Here is a 20,498-nt window from a genome sequence, read left to right on the forward strand (position 1 = left end):
CCCCATTCAAATGCATGTAATCGTAGGAAACGCACTGTCTTGACGAAATAAAGCGTTTTTGTACAACTTCATATAAATAGCTGTAAGTCTTGATAGAAGACTCAGACACACATATTTAAGGCGTTATCTTATACAGTTCAAGATCCCCGTGCTGGGCAAACAGGTTTTGAAGCTGTTTGAGCTAAGATTTTCAAGTTATTCACATAATGAAAACCTATACTTTGTTTCGGGCGAGTTCCCCATTCAAATGCATGTAATCGTAGGAAACGCACTGTCTTGACGAAATAAAGCGTTTTTGTACAACTTCATATAAATAGCTGTAAGTCTTGATAGAAGAAGCATACACACATATTTAAGGCGTTATCTTATACAGTTCAAGATCCCCGTGCTGGGCAAACAGGTTTTGAAGCTGTTTGAGCTAAGATTTTCAAGTTATTCACATAATGAAAACCTATACTTTGTTTCGGGCGAGTTCCCCATTCAAATGCATGTAATCGTAGGAAACGCACTGTCTTGACGAAATAAAGCGTTTTAGTACAACTTCATATAAATAGCTGTAAGTCTTGATAGAAGAAGCATACACACATATTTAAGGCGTTATCTTATACAGTTCAAGATCCCCGTGCTGGGCAAACAGGTTTTGAAGCTGTTTGAGCTAAGATTTTCAAGTTATTCACATAATGAAAACCTATACTTTGTTTCGGACGAGTTCCCCATTCAAATGCATGTAATCGTAGGAAACGCACTGTCTTGACGAAATAAAGCGTTTTATACAACTTCATATAAATAGCTGTAAGTCTTGATAGAAGAAGCATACACACATATTTAAGGCGTTATCTTATACAGTTCAAGATCCCCGTGCTGGGCAAACAGGTTTTGAAGCTGTTTGAGCTAAGATTTTCAAGTTATTCACATAATGAAAACCTATACTTTGTTTCGGGCGAGTTCCCCATTCAAATGCATGTAATCGTAGGAAACGCACTGTCTTGACGAAATAAAGCGTTTTTGTACAACTTCATATAAATAGCTGTAAGTTTTGATAGACGACTCAGACACACATATTTAAGGCGTTATCTTATACAGTTCAAGATCCCCGTGCTGGGCAAACAGGTTTCTTCCATCAAGACTTACAGCTATTTATATGAAGTTGTCCAAAAACGCTTTATTTCGTCAAGACAGTGCGTTTCCTACGATTGCATGCATTTGAATGGGGAACTCGCCCGAAACAAAGTATAGGTTTTCATTATGTGAATAACTTGAAAATCTTAGCTCAAACAGCTTCAAAACCTGTTTGCCCATTACGGGGATCTTGAACTGTATAAGATAAATACAGTTTTGATAGACGACTCAGACACACATATTTAAGGCGTTAAATATGTGTGTCTGAGTCGTCTATCAAAACTTACAGCTATTTATATGAAGTTGTACAAAAACGCTTTATTTCGTCAAGACAGTGCGTTTCCTACGATTACATGCATTTGAATGGGGAACTCGCCCGAAACAAAGTATAGGTTTTCATTATGTGAATAACTTGAAAATCTTAGCTCAAACAGCTTCAAAACCTGTTTGCCCAGCACGGGGATCTTGAACTGTATAAGATAACGCCGTAAATATGTGTGTATGCTTCTTCTATCAAGACTTACAGCTATTTATATGAAGTTGTACAAAAACGCTTTATTTCGTCAAGACAGTGCGTTTCCTACGATTACATGCATTTGAATGGGGAACTCGCCCGAAACAAAGTATAGGTTTTCATTATGTGAATAACTTGAAAATCTTAGCTCAAACAGCTTCAAAACCTGTTTGCCCAGCACGGGGATCTTGAACTGTATAAGATAACGCCTTAAATATGTGTGTATGCTCTTCTATCAAGACTTACAGCTATTTATATGAAGTTGTACAAAAACGCTTTATTTTGTCAAGACAGTGCGTTTCCTACGATTACATGCATTTGAATGGGGAACTCGCCCGAAACAAAGTATAGGTTATCATTATGTGAATAACTTGAAAATCTTAGCTCAAACAGCTTCAAAACCTGTTTGCCCATTACGGGGATCTTGAACTGTATAAGATAAATACAGTTTTGATAGACGACTCAGACACACATATTTAAGGCGTTAAATATGTGTGTCTGAGTCGTCTATCAAAACTTACAGCTATTTATATGAAGTTGTACAAAAATGCTTTATTTCGTCAAGACAGTGCGTTTCCTACGATTACATGCATTTGAATGGGGAACTCGCCCGAAACAAAGTATAGGTTTTCATTATGTGAATAACTTGAAAATCTTAGCTCAAACAGCTTCAAAACCTGTTTGCCCAGCACGGGGATCTTGAACTGTATAAGATAATGCCTTAAATATGTGTGTATGCTTCTTCTATCAAGACTTACAGCTATTTATATGAAGTTGTACAAAAACGCTTTATTTCGTCAAGACAGTGCGTTTCCTACGATTACATGCATTTGAATGGGGAACTCGCCCGAAACAAAGTATAGGTTTTCATTATGTGAATAACTTGAAAATCTTAGCTCAAACAGCTTCAAAACCTGTTTGCCCAGCACGGGGATCTTGAACTGTATAAGATAACGCCGTAAATATGTGCGTATGCTTCTTCTATCAAGACTTACAGCTATTTATATGAAGTTGTACAAAAACGCTTTATTTCGTCAAGACAGTGCGTTTCCTACGATTACATGCATTTGAATGGGGAACTCGCCCGAAACAAAGTATAGGTTTTCATTATGTGAATAACTTGAAAATCTTAGCTCAAACAGCTTCAAAACCTGTTTGCCCAGCACGGGGATCTTGAACTGTATAAGATAACGCCTTAAATATGTGTGTATGCTTCTTCTATCAAGACTTACAGCTATTTATATGAAGTTGTACAAAAACGCTTTATTTCGTCAAGACAGTGCGTTTCCTACGATTACATGCATTTGAATGGGGAACTCGCCCGAAACAAAGTATAGGTTTTCATTATGTGAATAACTTGAAAATCTTAGCTCAAACAGCTTCAAAACCTGTTTGCCCAGCACGGGGATCTTGAATTGTATAAGATAACGCCGTAAATATGTGTGTATGCTTCTTCTATCAAGACTTACAGCTATTTATATGAAGTTGTACAAAAACGCTTTATTTCGTCAAGACAGTGCGTTTCCTACGATTACATGCATTTGAATGGGGAACTCGCCCGAAACAAAGTATAGGTTTTCATTATGTGAATAACTTGAAAATCTTAGCTCAAACAGCTTCAAAACCTGTTTGCCCAGCACGGGGATCTTGAATTGTATAAGATAACGCCGTAAATATGTGTGTCTGACTCTTCTATCAAGACTTACAGCTATTTTCATGAAGTTGTACAAAAACGCTTTATTTCGTCAAGACAGTGCTTTTCCTACGGTTACATGGATTAGAATGGGGGAATGCGCCCAAACAAAGTATAGGTTTTCATTATGTGAATAACTTGAAAATCTTGGCTCAAACAGCTTCAAAACCTGTTTGCCCAGAACGGGGATTCTCAATAGTATAAGATAACGCCGTAAATATGTGTGTCTGACTCTTCTATCAAGACTTACAGCTATTTATATGAAGTTGTACAAAAACGCTTTATTTCGTCAAGACAGTGCGTTTCCTACGATTACATGCATTTGAATGGGGAACTCGCCCGAAACAAAGTATAGGTTTTCATTATGTGAATAACTTGAAAATCTTAGCTCAAACAGCTTCAAACCTGTTTGCCCAGCACGGGGATCTTGAATTGTATAAGATAACGCCGTAAATATGTGTGTCTGACTCTTCTATCAAGACTTACAGCTATTTTATGAAGTTGTACAAAAAAGCTTTATTTCGTCAAGACAGTGCGTTTCCTACGATTACATGCATTTGAATGGGGGAATGCGCCCGAAACAAAGTATAGGTTTTCATTATGTGAATAACTTGAAAATCTTGGCTCAAACAGCTTCAAACCCTGTTTGCCCAGCACGGGGATCTTGAATTGTATAAGATAACGCCGTAAATATGTGTGTCTGACTCTTCTATCAAGACTTACAGCTATTTTCATGAAGTTGTACAAAAACGCTTTATTTCGTCAAGACAGTGCGTTTCCTACGATTACATGCATTTGAATGGGGGAATGCGCCCGAAACAAAGTATAGGTTTTCATTATGTGAATAACTTGAAAATCTTGGCTCAAACAGCTTCAAACCCTGTTTGCCCAGCACGGGGATCTTGAATTGTATAAGATAACGCCGTAAATATGTGTGTCTGACTCTTCTATCAACACTTACAGCTATTTTTATGAAGTTGTACAAAAACGCTTTATTTCGTCAAGACAGTGCGTGTCCTACGATTACATGCATTTGAATGGGGGAATGCGCCCGAAACAAAGTATAGGTTTTCATTATGTGAATAACTTGAAAATCTTGGCTCAAACAGCTTCAAACCCTGTTTGCCCAGCACGGGGATCTTGAATTGTATAAGATAACGCCGTAAATATGTGTGTATGCTTCTTCTATCAACACTTACAGCTATTTATATGAAGTTGTACAAAAAAGCTTTATTTCGTCAAGACAGTGCGTGTCCTACGATTGCATGCATTTGAATGGGGGAATGCGCCCGAAACAAAGTATAGGTTTTCATTATGTGAATAACTTGAAAATCTTAGCTCAAACAGCTTCAAACCCTGTTTGCCCAGCACGGGGATCTTGAATTGTATAAGATAACGCCGTAAATATGTGTGTCTGACTCATCTATCAAGACTTACAGCTATTTTTATGAAGATGCACAAAAACGCTTTATTTCGTCAAGACAGTGCGTGTCCTACGATTACATGCATTTGAATGGGGGAATGCGCCCGAAACAAAGTATAGGTTTTCATTATGTGAATAACTTGAAAATCTTGGCTCAAACAGCTTCAAACCCTGTTTGCCCAGCACGGAGATCTTGAATTGTATAAGATAACGCCGTAAATATGTGTGTCTGACTCTTCTATCAACACTTACAGCTATTTTTATGAAGTTGTACAAAAACGCTTTATTTCGTCAAGACAGTGCGTTTCCTACGATTACATGCATTTGAATGGGGGAATGCGCCCGAAACAAAGTATAGGTTTTCATTATGTGAATAACTTGAAAATCTTAGCTCAAACAGCTTCAAACCCTGTTTGCCCAGCACGGGGATCTTGAATTGTATAAGATAACGCCGTAAATATGTGTGTATGCTTCTTCTATCAACACTTACAGCTATTTATATGAAGTTGTACAAAAAAGCTTTATTTCGTCAAGACAGTGCGTGTCCTACGATTGCATGCATTTGAATGGGGGAATGCGCCCGAAACAAAGTATAGGTTTTCATTATGTGAATAACTTGAAAATCTTAGCTCAAACAGCTTCAAACCCTGTTTGCCCAGCACGGGGATCTTGAATTGTATAAGATAACGCCGTAAATATGTGTGTCTGACTCTTCTATCAACACTTACAGCTATTTTTATGAAGTTGTACAAAAACGCTTTATTTCGTCAAGACAGTGCGTGTCCTACGATTACATGCATTTGAATGGGGGAATGCGCCCGAAACAAAGTATAGGTTTTCATTATGTGAATAACTTGAAAATCTTAGCTCAAACAGCTTCAAAACCTGTTTGCCCAGCACGGGGATCTTGAATTGTATAAGATAACGCCGTAAATATGTGTGTCTGACTCTTCTATCAAGACTTACAGCTATTTTTATGAAGTTGTACAAAAACGCTTTATTTCGTCAAGACAGTGCGTTTCCTACGATTACATGCATTTGAATGGGGGAATGCGCCCGAAACAAAGTATAGGTTTTCATTATGTGAATAACTTGAAAATCTTAGCTCAAACAGCTTCAAACCCTGTTTGCCCAGCACGGGGATCTTGAATTGTATAAGATAACGCCGTAAATATGTGTGTCTGACTCTTCTATCAACACTTACAGCTATTTTTATGAAGTTGTACAAAAAAGCTTTATTTTGTCAAGACAGTGCGTTTCCTACGATTACATGCATTTGAATGGGGGAATGCGCCCGAAACAAAGTATAGGTTTTCATTATGTGAATAACTTGAAAATCTTGGCTCAAACAGCTTCAAACCCTGTTTGCCCAGCACGGGGATCTTGAATTGTATAAGATAACGCCGTAAATATGTGTGTATGCTTCTTCTATCAACACTTACAGCTATTTTATGAAGTTGTACAAAAACGCTTTATTTCGTCAAGACAGTGCGTGTCCTACGATTACATGCATTTGAATGGGGGAATGCGCCCGAAACAAAGTATAGGTTTTCATTATGTGAATAACTTGAAAATCTTGGCTCAAACAGCTTCAAAACCCTGTTTGCCCAGCACGGGGATCTTGAATTGTATAAGATAACGCCGTAAATATGTGTGTCTGACTCTTCTATCAAGACTTACAGCTATTTTTATGAAGTTGTACAAAAAAGCTTTATTTTGTCAAGACAGTGCGTTTCCTACGATTACATGCATTTGAATGGGGGAATGAGCCCGAAAACAAAGTATAGGTTTTCATTATGTGAATAACTTGAAAATCTTAGCTCAAACAGCTTCAAACCCTGTTTGCCCAGCACGGAGATCTTGAATTGTATAAGATAACGCCGTAAATATGTGTGTCTGACTCTTCTATCAACACTTACAGCTATTTTTATGAAGTTGTACAAAAACGCTTTATTTCGTCAAGACAGTGCGTGTCCTACGATTACATGCATTTGAATGGGGGAATGCGCCCGAAACAAAGTATAGGTTTTCATTATGTGAATAACTTGAAAATCTTAGCTCAAACAGCTTCAAACCCTGTTTGCCCAGCACGGGGATCTTGAATTGTATAAGATAACGCCGTAAATATGTGTGTATGCTTCTTCTATCAACACTTACAGCTATTTATATGAAGTTGTACAAAAAAGCTTTATTTCGTCAAGACAGTGCGTGTCCTACGATTGCATGCATTTGAATGGGGGAATGCGCCCGAAACAAAGTATAGGTTTTCATTATGTGAATAACTTGAAAATCTTGGCTCAAACAGCTTCAAAACCTGTTTGCCCAGCACGGGGATCTTGAATTGTATAAGATAACGCCGTAAATATGTGTGTCTGACTCTTCTATCAACACTTACAGCTATTTTTATGAAGTTGTACAAAAACGCTTTATTTCGTCAAGACAGTGCGTGTCCTACGATTACATGCATTTGAATGGGGGAATGCGCCCGAAACAAAGTATAGGTTTTCATTATGTGAATAACTTGAAAATCTTAGCTCAAACAGCTTCAAACCCTGTTTGCCCAGCACGGGGATCTTGAATTGTATAAGATAACGCCGTAAATATGTGTGTATGCTTCTTCTATCAACACTTACAGCTATTTATATGAAGTTGTACAAAAAAGCTTTATTTCGTCAAGACAGTGCGTGTCCTACGATTGCATGCATTTGAATGGGGGAATGCGCCCGAAACAAAGTATAGGTTTTCATTATGTGAATAACTTGAAAATCTTAGCTCAAACAGCTTCAAAACCTGTTTGCCCAGCACGGGGATTCTCAATTGTATAAGATAACGCCGTAAATATGTGTGTCTGACTCTTCTATCAAGACTTACAGCTATTTTCATGAAGTTGTACAAAAACGCTTTATTTCGTCAAGACAGTGCGTTTCCTACGATTACATGCATTTGAATGGGGGAATGCGCCCGAAACAAAGTATAGGTTTTCATTATGTGAATAACTTGAAAATCTTGGCTCAAACAGCTTCAAAACCTGTTTGCCCAGAACGGGGATTCTCAATTGTATAAGATAACGCCGTAAATATGTGTGTCTGACTCTTCTATCAAGACTTACAGCTATTTTCATGAAGTTGTACAAAAACGCTTTATTTCGTCAAGACAGTGCGTTTCCTACGATTACATGCATTTGAATGGGGGAATGCGCCCGAAACAAAGTATAGGTTTTCATTATGTGAATAACTTGAAAATCTTGGCTCAAACAGCTTCAAACCCTGTTTGCCCAGCACGGGGATCTTGAATTGTATAAGATAACGCCGTAAATATGTGTGTATGCTTCTTCTATCAACACTTACAGCTATTTTTATGAAGTTGTACAAAAAACGCTTTATTTCGTCAAGACAGTGCGTTTCCTACGATTACATGCATTTGAATGGGGAACTCGCCCGAAACAAAGTATAGGTTTTCATTATGTGAATAACTTGAAAATCTTAGCTCAAACAGCTTCAAAACCTGTTTGCCCAGCACGGGGATCTTGAACTGTATAAGATAACGCCTTAAATATGTGTGTATGCTTCTTCTATCAAGACTTACAGCTATTTATATGAAGTTGTACAAAAACGCTTTATTTCGTCAAGACAGTGCGTTTCCTACGATTACATGCATTTGAATGGGGAACTCGCCCGAAACAAAGTATAGGTTTTCATTATGTGAATAACTTGAAAATCTTAGCTCAAACAGCTTCAAAACCTGTTTGCCCAGCACGGGGATCTTGAACTGTATAAGATAACGCCTTAAATATGTGTGTATGCTTCTTCTATCAAGACTTACAGCTATTTATATGAAGTTGTATAAAACGCTTTATTTCGTCAAGACAGTGCGTTTCCTACGATTACATGCATTTGAATGGGGAACTCGCCCGAAACAAAGTATAGGTTTTCATTATGTGAATAACTTGAAAATCTTAGCTCAAACAGCTTCAAACCCTGTTTGCCCAGCACGGAGATCTTGAATTGTATAAGATAACGCCGTAAATATGTGTGTCTGACTCTTCTATCAACACTTACAGCTATTTTTATGAAGTTGTACAAAAACGCTTTATTTCGTCAAGACAGTGCGTGTCCTACGATTACATGCATTTGAATGGGGGAATGCGCCCGAAACAAAGTATAGGTTTTCATTATGTGAATAACTTGAAAATCTTAGCTCAAACAGCTTCAAACCCTGTTTGCCCAGCACGGGGATCTTGAATTGTATAAGATAACGCCGTAAATATGTGTGTATGCTTCTTCTATCAACACTTACAGCTATTTTTATGAAGTTGTACAAAAACGCTTTATTTCGTCAAGACAGTGCGTGTCCTACGATTACATGCATTTGAATGGGGGAATGCGGCCGAAACAAAGTATAGGTTTTCATTATGTGAATAACTTGAAAATCTTGGCTCAAACAGCTTCAAACCCTGTTTGCCCAGCACGGGGATCTTGAATTGTATAAGATAACGCCGTAAATATGTGTGTATGCTTCTTCTATCAACACTTACAGCTATTTATATGAAGTTGTACAAAAAAGCTTTATTTCGTCAAGACAGTGCGTGTCCTACGATTGCATGCATTTGAATGGGGGAATGCGCCCGAAACAAAGTATAGGTTTTCATTATGTGAATAACTTGAAAATCTTAGCTCAAACAGCTTCAAAACCTGTTTGCCCAGCACAGGGATTCTCAATTGTATAAGATAACGCCGTAAATATGTGTGTCTGACTCTTCTATCAAGACTTACAGCTATTTTCATGAAGTTGTACAAAAACGCTTTATTTCGTCAAGACAGTGCGTTTCCTACGATTACATGCATTTGAATGGGGGAATGCGCCCGAAACAAAGTATAGGTTTTCATTATGTGAATAACTTGAAAATCTTGGCTCAAACAGCTTCAAAACCTGTTTGCCCAGCACGGGGATTCTCAATTGTATAAGATAACGCCGTAAATATGTGTGTCTGACTTCTTCTATCAAGACTTACAGCTATTTTCATGAAGTTGTACAAAAACGCTTTATTTCGTCAAGACAGTGCGTTTCCTACGATTACATGCATTTGAATGGGGGAATGCGCCCGAAACAAAGTATAGGTTTTCATTATGTGAATAACTTGAAAATCTTAGCTCAAACAGCTTCAAAACCTGTTTGCCCAGCACGGGGATTCTTGAATTGTATAAGATAACGCCGTAAATATGTGTGTCTGACTCTTCTATCAAGACTTACAGCTATTTATATGAAGTTGTACAAAAACGCTTTATTTCGTCAAGACAGTGCGTTTCCTACGATTACATGCATTTGAATGGGGGAACTGCGCCCGAAACAAAGTATAGGTTTTCATTATGTGAATAACTTGAAAATCTTAGCTCAAACAGCTTCAAAACCTGTTTGCCCAGCACGGGGATCTTGAACTGTATAAGATAACGCCTTAAATATGTGTGTATGCTTCTTCTATCAAGACTTACAGCTATTTATATGAAGTTGTACAAAAACGCTTTATTTCGTCAAGACAGTGCGTTTCCTACGATTACATGCATTTGATTGGGGGAATGCGCCCGAAACAAAGTATAGGTTTTCATTATGTGAATAACTTGAAAATCTTAGCTCAAACAGCTTCAAAACCTGTTTGCCCAGCACGGGGATCTTGAACTGTATAAGATAACGCCTTAAATATGTGTGTATGCTTCTTCTATCAAGACATACAGCTATTTATATGAAGTTGTACAAAACGCTTTATTTCGTCAAGACAGTGCGTTTCCTACGATTACATGCATTTGAATGGGGAACTCGCCCGAAACAAAGTATAGGTTTTCATTATGTGAATAACTTGAAAATCTTAGCTCAAACAGCTTCAAAACCTGTTTGCCCAGCACGGGGATCTTGAACTGTATAAGATAACGCCTTAAATATGTGTGTATGCTTCTTCTATCAAGACTTACAGCTATTTATATGAAGTTGTATAAAACGTTTTATTTCGTCAAGACAGTGCGTTTCCTACGATTACATGCATTTGAATGGGGAACTCGCCCGAAACAAAGTATAGGTTTTCATTATGTGAATAACTTGAAAATCTTAGCTCAAACAGCTTCAAAACCTGTTTGCCCAGCACGGGGATCTTGAACTGTATAAGATAACGCCTTAAATATGTGTGTATGCTTCTTCTATCAAGACATACAGCTATTTATATGAAGTTGTATAAACGCTTTATTTCGTCAAGACAGTGCGTTTCCTACGATTACATGCATTTGAATGGGGAACTCGCCCGAAACAAAGTATAGGTTTTCATTATGTGAATAACTTGAAAATCTTAGCTCAAACAGCTTCAAAACCTGTTTGCCCAGCACGGGGATCTTGAACTGTATAAGATAACGCCTTAAATATGTGTGTCTGAGTCTTCTATCAAAACTTACAGCTATTTATATGAAGTTGTATAAACGCTTTATTTCGTCAAGACAGTGCGTTTCCTACGATTACATGCATTTGAATGGGGAACTCGCCCGAAACAAAGTATAGGTTTTCATTATGTGAATAACTTGAAAATCTTAGCTCAAACAGCTTCAAAACCTGTTTGCCCAGCACGGGGATCTTGAACTGTATAAGATAACGCCTTAAATATGTGTGTCTGAGTCGTCTATCAAAACTTACAGCTATTTATATGAAGTTGTATAAACGCTTTATTTCGTCAAGACAGTGCGTTTCCTACGATTACATGCATTTAATGGGGAACTCGCCCGAAACAAAGTATAGGTTTTCATTATGTGAATAACTTGAAAATCTTAGCTCAAACAGCTTCAAAACCTGTTTGCCCAGCACGGGGATCTTGAACTGTATAAGATAACGCCTTAAATATGTGTGTCTGAGTCTTCTATCAAAACTTACAGCTATTTATATGAAGTTGTATAAAACGCTTTATTTCGTCAAGACAGTGCGTTTCCTACGATTACATGCATTTGAATGGGGAACTCGCCCGAAACAAAGTATAGGTTTTCATTATGTGAATAACTTGAAAATCTTAGCTCAAACAGCTTCAAAACCTGTTTGCCCAGCACGGGGATCTTGAACTGTATAAGATAACGCCTTAAATATGTGTGTCTGAGTCTTCTATCAAACTTACAGCTATTTATATGAAGTTGTACAAAACGCTTTATTTCGTCAAGACAGTGCGTTTCCTACGATTACATGCATTTGAATGGGGAACTCGCCCGAAACAAAGTATAGGTTTTCATTATGTGAATAACTTGAAAATCTTAGCTCAAACAGCTTCAAAACCTGTTTGCCCAGCACGGGGATCTTGAACTGTATAAGATAACGCCTTAAATATGTGTGTATGCTTCTTCTATCAAGACTTACAGCTATTTATATGAAGTTGTACAAAAACGCTTTATTTCGTCAAGACAGTGCGTTTCCTACGATTACATGCATTTGAATGGGGAACTCGGCCCGAAACAAAGTATAGGTTTTCATTATGTGAATAACTTGAAAATCTTAGCTCAAACAGCTTCAAAACCTGTTTGCCCAGCACGGGGATCTTGAACTGTATAAGATAACGCCTTAAATATGTGTGTATGCTTCGTCTATCAAGACTTACAGCTATTTATATGAAGTTGTACAAAAACGCTTTATTTCGTCAAGACAGTGCGTTTCCTACGATTACATGCATTTGAATGGGGAACTCGCCCGAAACAAAGTATAGGTTTTCATTATGTGAATAACTTGAAAATCTTAGCTCAAACAGCTTCAAAACCTGTTTGCCCAGCACGGGGATCTTGAACTGTATAAGATAACGCCTTAAATATGTGTGTATGCTTCTTCTATCAAGACTTACAGCTATTTATATGAAGTTGTACAAAAACGCTTTATTTCGTCAAGACAGTGCGTTTCCTACGATTACATGCATTTGAATGGGGAACTCGCCCGAAACAAAGTATAGGTTTTCATTATGTGAATAACTTGAAAATCTTAGCTCAAACAGCTTCAAAACCTGTTTGCCCAGCACGGGGATCTTGAACTGTATAAGATAACGCCTTAAATATGTGTGTATGCTTCTTCTATCAAGACTTACAGCTATTTATATGAAGTTGTACAAAAACGCTTTATTTCGTCAAGACAGTGCGTTTCCTACGATTACATGCATTTGAATGGGGAACTCGCCCGAAACAAAGTATAGGTTTTCATTATGTGAATAACTTGAAAATCTTAGCTCAAACAGCTTCAAAACCTGTTTGCCCAGCACGGGGATCTTGAACTGTATAAGATAACGCCTTAAATATGTGTGTATGCTTCTTCTATCAAGACTTACAGCTATTTATATGAAGTTGTACAAAAACGCTTTATTTCGTCAAGACAGTGCGTTTCCTACGATTACATGCATTTGAATGGGGAACTCGCCCGAAACAAAGTATAGGTTTTCATTATGTGAATAACTTGAAAATCTTAGCTCAAACAGCTTCAAAACCTGTTTGCCCAGCACGGGGATCTTGAACTGTATAAGATAACGCCTTAAATATGTGTGTCTGAGTCGTCTATCAAGACTTACAGCTATTTATATGAAGTTGTACAAAAACGCTTTATTTCGTCAAGACAGTGCGTTTCCTACGATTACATGCATTTGAATGGGGAACTCGCCCGAAACAAAGTATAGGTTTTCATTATGTGAATAACTTGAAAATCTTAGCTCAAACAGCTTCAAAACCTGTTTGCCCAGCACGGGGATCTTGAACTGTATAAGATAACGCCTTAAATATGTGTGTATGAGTCGTCTATCAAAGACTTACAGCTATTTATATGAAGTTGTACAAAAACGCTTTATTTCGTCAAGACAGTGCGTTTCCTACGATTACATGCATTTGAATGGGGAACTCGCCCGAAACAAAGTATAGGTTTTCATTATGTGAATAACTTGAAAATCTTAGCTCAAACAGCTTCAAAACCTGTTTGCCCAGCACGGGGATCTTGAACTGTATAAGATAACGCCTTAAATATGTGTGTATGCTTCTTCTATCAAGACTTACAGCTATTTATATGAAGTTGTACAAAAACGCTTTATTTCGTCAAGACAGTGCGTTTCCTACGATTACATGCATTTGAATGGGGAACTCGCCCGAAACAAAGTATAGGTTTTCATTATGTGAATAACTTGAAAATCTTAGCTCAAACAGCTTCAAAACCTGTTTGCCCAGCACGGGGATCTTGAACTGTATAAGATAACGCCTTAAATATGTGTGTCTGAGTCGTCTATCAAAACTTACAGCTATTTATATGAAGTTGTACAAAAACGCTTTATTTCGTCAAGACAGTGCGTTTCCTACGCACTGTCTTGTCCTTAAATATAGATGTAAGTTTTGATAGACGACTCAGACACACATATTTAAGGCGTTATCTTATACAGTTCAAGATCCCCGTGCTGGGCAAACAGGTTTTGAAGCTGTTTGAGCTAAGATTTTCAAGTTATTCACATAATGAAAACCTATACTTTGTTTCGGACGAGTTCCCCATTCAAATGCATGTAATCGTACACAGTAAATTTCCCAGTGTTAAATCAGCACTAATCCTAACCCTAACCCTAACCCCTAACCCCTAACCCTAACCCCTAACCCTAACCCCTAACCCTAACCCTAACCCCTAACCCTAACCCTAACCCTAACCCTAACCCCTAACCCTAACCCCTAACCCTAACCCTAACCCTAACCCTAACCCTAACCCCTAACCCTAACCCCTAACCCTAACCTCTAACCCTAACCCTAACCCTTACCCTAACCCCTAACCCTAACCCTAACCCCCTAACCCCCTAACCCTAACCCTAACCCTACCCTAAGCCTAACCCCTAACCCTAACCCTAATCCTAACCCTAACCCCTAACCCTAACCCTAATCCTAACCCTAACCCTAACCCTACCCTAACCCTAACCCTAACCCCTAACCCTAACCCCCCCTAACCCTAACCCCTAACCCTAACCCCCCCTAACCCTAACCCTAACCCTAACCCCCTAACCCTAACCCCTAACCCTAACCCTAACCCCCTAACCCTAAACCTAACCCCAACCCTTTTCCCTTATCCTAACCCTAATTCCCTTCCCCATTTCAAATCCCCTTCCCCTATTCCTAATCCTAACCCTATTCCACACTCCTATCCCCTATCCTGTTTCCTTACCCTAACCCTAACCACCTTCCCACTCCTAGCCCTAACCCTAACCCATTGTCCCAACCCTTGTCCTATATCCTTACCCTAATCCCCTTCCCTACTCCTATTCCTAACCCTAGTCCCTTTCCCTTCCCCCACCCCCATTTATTTTGTTTTTGTACATTTCATTGTAAGTATTTTAAATATTAATATATAACCTTTGTGGGTTTTGATATAGAGGTTATAACAATATATACACACAGTTTGAATAAATACTCTGTAATAAATATGTGAATAAATAAATGCTTGACATAAGTATATAAATATGTAAATATTTTAGTTTAAAAAGTTTTTCTGTAAATAGTAAATTTACTTTATATACCCGCCATTTAGTTCATATCATTTCATATGGTGTGGTTTTAGTTCATTAGAATCTTGTTGGTAAGGTTTAAAAACGTTTTCTTTAATTCATTTAGACTGTGGTGTTTTCTTTTTGTTTAAAAACTTCAGAAGCCGTAGGGGCGGAGCCAGAGCTTACTTAAGAGGTGAGCCTGCAGGCCAGGCTCATTCTTTCGTTGCCCTTCGACGAAGACAGTCGCTCTTTCTGCAGCAGACTTATTTTAGTTAGTTTGGAGTGTGCCCAGGCCTGAAGAAGACCAATATAGGTCGAAACGTCGCCACAGCGGCACACGATTATTTAATTAATTTTGAACCTTTTTAGAGGTATTTTTAGTTTGTAAGAGTTTTATTTTTGTTTTTGTTTTTTATTTTTTATTTTTTGGTTTTTTCAAAAAAACAAAAAAATATAAAAAAATTAACAAAAACAAAAAACACAAAAAAATATTGAAAACTTAACCAGCCCTCCATCATGACTGATGAAGGGTGGCAGCAGGTCCGCTATGGGAGGAGGGGTCGCTCCCGTATGCGGGCCAATACCTATCGACCCCAATCTCAAGACCAGGACTGGTCTTCTTGGAACCGGGGAGGAGGGGGCCCAGGGGGGAAGGACCGCGCATACCTCGGTCCTCCCCAGGGAGGACGGGGCCGTAACCCACGTCCTAACCAGCCTGTGCCTCCCTTTAGGGTTCCTTCCTTCCCGCGTCGTCCTCCTCCCATGCCACCAAGGTATTGGGGGCCACAACAAAGATCGTATGCGGAGGTGGTTCGCCAGGCCAACCCCAGATGGGGGGGCAATGCCGGGGATGGTGGTTTTTTCCGGCAACCTTGGGTTAGGCAGCAGGGGAGGTTTCCTCAACTTAGGGGACAGCAGGGAAACACGTCTGCGGACCCCAAATTTGGGGCATTGGTGCGCCAATTAAAAAAGGTGATTAAGATTGTGCACCACTTACGACAGGTCACTGGAGAGAAGTCTCAACCCCAGATGATCTCCCGGATAGTGGACATGTTGGCTAATGTCATTAAGCCAGCAGCCCCCAACGCAAGGACGGCTGACATGATCGTTGGTAATGCCAAAAACTGGGGCCACACCACCATGGTGATCCTTCGGGATCATTATGAAACAGCCTTGGAAGAGACGTTGGGGGGTTTGGTCCTGGATACAGATGTGGACTGGAGGGTGGCCTTTGAAGTGGCGACAAGATGGGCTCGGCGTAATTTGCCACGATTGCCTCGGGATGTGGTGGAGCATGCTGAAGCCTTGGTGACAGCTGCCATGGGACCGGATGGTAACCCTCAAAGAGATGGAACAACCGAGCCAACCGATGCCGGACAACATCAGGGGGATGAACCGATGGGGGGAGACGAATCCATACGGGGGACATTGGGACGCAGACACACACAAGAGGATCCTTCCCATGTGGCCTTTGTGGAGGAAGTGGTTACAACACACCAGCGATCCACTCAAACCAATGGGGAACAGGGGGGACAAGAGGCAACACGTGGACAGCAGGACGGCCCAAATGGAGACAACTTTTGGGACCAAATTGTGACAGCGTCCTCACCGTTCACAGACGCCCCCCCTCAGCCACCGAGGGTGCAGAGGGTCCGGGGGAGGGACCCGAGTTTGGATAAGTCAAGGGCCGAGGAGCCGCTGGTACGACTTCCTGCTAGAGGCATCACGGTTGAGGCTCAAGTCCACAGAGATCCGCAAGGCGGTTCAGCTGAAGAAGTTGACTTGTTGGACTTTGATTCAGTTCTGGAGGAGCCAAGTCGGGTCTCTACCCCACAACTTAACAAGTTTGGACCGACCAGACATATTAGAACGGATCGGAAAATGGTGGATTGGACGGTCTCAGTTTCTAAGAAGTGGCTCTTTATTGGTGATTCCAACCTGTCCAGGCTTCCTCATCATGGATTTGCAGATCTCCAGATAGATAGCTTCCCAGGGGCCACTTTTCGGCACCTGGGGGCGGTTCTTTTGAAGGCGGTCGTGCAGGTTCGGGTTGAAAAAGTGCTGATTTCATGTGGGCTGAACTCCCGGGGGCAAAAGTTTAAAGAAACGACTCTTAGGCAGTTGCAGACGGCCATCCGTATGGTCAAGAGACGTTTTCCATTTGCGGAAATATGGGTTCCTTTGCTGAACTACTCAACGGCTTTGCCTGAGTCAGAGCAGAGGAACCTGATTATGCTGAACGGCCACATTTTCAGGAACTTGCCCTTTGTCAGCCCACTCCCTGTGGATCAGTTCCAGACTGAAAGTGACAACATTCATTGGACCAGGGGAACGGCACGGGACATGTTTAACCATTGGTCGACTGCGTTAAACTTGTAAGCCCCTTGAACCCTCTAGGGGAGGGGCTTGGGGGTGAGAAACCCCTGACGGCGCAAAATGTCATTATTTTGGCAAAACATTTCACTCCCACACAGGCTCAATTTGATATTTTAAACAAGGGTCTTTCTTTTGTTCCCACTTTGGATTTACAAAAGGGACAGAAACATCAATTAAAATTGGACATACAAAATTATCATCGCAAATTAAGCCTGGCGGCGTACTTTCAGGGATCAGAACGAACTGGGAAACAGCCATTCACACCACCTTCAGATTGGATTCCACAAAAGGAGAAAGTGCCGGAGGAAATTCATTTGTTAATTGAGAAGGATTTAAAAGATTTTAATAAATATTTTACAGTAAGGGAGGAAAAATATAACTTAACAAGGGAGGAAAATCAAGCGATTAGGCAACTTATGAAGGCAAAACACATTATTATTAAACCGGCAGATAAGGGTAGTTTGGTGGTGGTTTTGGATAGGGACCAGTATGTCTTGGAAGTTTCCAGGCAATTAAGCGACCAAGTTTATTATAAAAAATTAGATGAACCGATTTATTTGGACACAATTCCTATAATTCATGATATTGTAAACACATTAAAGGTTAAAAAATTCATTAATCACAAACAGGCAAAGTATTTAAAGGGTTTAGATGAACCTAGAGAGAGACGCTTCTACGTTCTTCCTAAGATTCACAAGCCCCCGGAGACATGGACGGTACCATTCCAGGTCCCTCCGGGTAGGCCTATAGTTTCAGATTGTGGGAGTGAAACTTATGCAACAGCTGAATTTATTGATTTTTTTCTGAATCCGTTATCGGTTCTTCATCCTTCTTATGTGAAGGACACATATCAGTTTATTGAAATAGTGACTGGTTTAACACTTTCTGAAGATGTTTTATTTTTTAGTCTAGATGTAGACAGTTTATATACTAATATTCCCATTGCCGCGGGATTGGAAACTGTTAAAAAAGTCTTTTTGAAGTACCCTGATGAGAGTAGACCAGACGAGGAAGTATTGCGACTACTTGAGATTAATTTGACAAGAAATGATTTTGTTTTTGATGAAAAGTTTTATTTGCAGATCAAAGGGACTGCAATGGGGAAGAGATTTGCCCCCGCATATGCGAATCTCTTTATGGCTAATTGGGAAGAAGGGGCATTAGCCAAGTGCCCAAAGAAACCAATTCATTACCTCCGTTATTTGGATGATATATGGGGGGTATGGGGTTATTCTTTAGAAGAATTCGGGGAGTTTATGGAAATTTTGAATTCTCATGACCCCTCCATTAAACTAAAATCTGAAATTAATTCTTCAGCCATTGATTTCTTGGATACGACGGTCTACAAGGGTCATGATTTTGCTTTAAGTGGTAAACTGGATGTTAAAGTTTTTTTCAAAAAGACGGACACGCACGCTCTTTTATTTAAGTCCAGTTTTCATCCTCAACACACTTTTAAGGGACTTGTTAAGTCACAACTTTTACGTTTTTCTCGGATTTGTACGAGACAGGAAGATTTTTGGGAAGCGGTACATATTTTGTTTCGAGCGTTACGAACTAGAGGCTATTCCAGGTCCTTTTTGAGAAGATGCTTAGCATCTTTCAGGGAACAGAAACTTATAAGGCAAAATAAGATGATTCCCTTAATCACTCAATTTTCTTCGGTCAGTAGGACCCTTAATTACAGATTTAAGGAGAATTTTGAGACAATTCTGGGTAATACGGGGCTGTTGAGTGATTATGATGTCATTTCAGCATATAAGAAAAATAAAAATCTAAAAGACCTTTTAGTTAGAGCAAAGCTCAAATCTTTGAAAGAGAAATCCCATGGTTGCATGGAGAATTTTTGCTCACTGAAATATGTTAAAAACTCAACAACCAAAAGAATGTTTAATTTAACACAAGATTTTTCACCACAAACCAAAAATGTGGTTTATTTGATTTTTTGTACAAAATGTGACATGAAGTATGTCGGTGAAACAAGGAACACAATCAGGATGAGAATGTGGCAACATAAATATAACATTCTAAACAAAAAACAAACTCAGACTCCCTTGGTTGGACATTTTCTTTCACACGGATTCCAAGCACTTAGGATTGCAGGAATTCGCAGTAATGTGACTTGGACACATAGGGAGCGGAAAGCCACGGAACGACGATGGATCTATTGGTTGGGCACAAGGGAACCACTTGGCCTGAACCTTAAATGGCAGTGAGTTTAGTTTGAAGGCCAAGACCAAGCTTGTCCGGCCTATGAGCCTGGCTTAAGTTTATTTCCTATCCCCAATCACTACCCTAACCCTATCCTTCTTCCTTACCCCTATCCCAATCCCTTCCCCATTTCCAATCCCCTTCCCCTATTCCTAATCCTAACCCTATTCCACACTCCTATCCCCTATCCTGTTTCCTTACCCTAACCCTAACCACCTTCCCACTCCTAGCCCTAACCCCAACCCATAACCCCAACCCCAAATCCTTATCCTACCCCTAATCCTTTTCCCTTATCCTAACCCTAATTCCCTTCCCCATTTCAAATCCCCTTCCCCTATTCCTAATCCTAACCCTATTCCACACTCCTATCCCCTATCCTGTTTCCTTACCCTAACCCTAACCACCTTCCCACTCCTAACCCTAACCCTAACCCCCCTAACCCTAACCCTAACCCCCTAACCCTAACCCTAACCCCCTAACCCTAACCCTAACCCCTAACCCCTAACCCTACCCTAACCCTAACCCCAACCCTACCCCCTAACCCTAACCCCTAACCCTACCCTAACCCTAACCCCTAACCCTAACCCTAACCCCCTAACCCTAACCCCAACCCTTTTCCCTTATCCTAACCCTAATTCCCTTCCCCATTTCAAATCCCCTTCCCCTA

The 20,498-nt window shown here is 39.8% G+C and overlaps 1 long non-coding RNA gene across 1 annotated transcript in view; it reads right to left on the reverse strand.

The window, feature by feature from the left end:
* Positions 1 to 2,353: 2,353 nt before the first annotated feature.
* The window catches only part of LOC146504676 (uncharacterized), a 19,948-nt gene continuing 1,803 nt past the window's right edge, over positions 2,354 to 20,498 (reverse strand). Inside the window, exon 2 of the long non-coding RNA XR_014868738.1 lies at positions 2,354 to 6,348. This is a non-coding gene — a long non-coding RNA (uncharacterized LOC146504676). The remainder of the gene's footprint in view (positions 6,349 to 20,498) is intronic.

The sequence above is a fragment of the Neolamprologus multifasciatus genome, chromosome 14 (assembly GCF_963576455.1).
Source record: "Neolamprologus multifasciatus chromosome 14, fNeoMul1.2, whole genome shotgun sequence".
Taxonomy (NCBI): Eukaryota; Metazoa; Chordata; class Actinopteri; order Cichliformes; family Cichlidae; genus Neolamprologus; species Neolamprologus multifasciatus.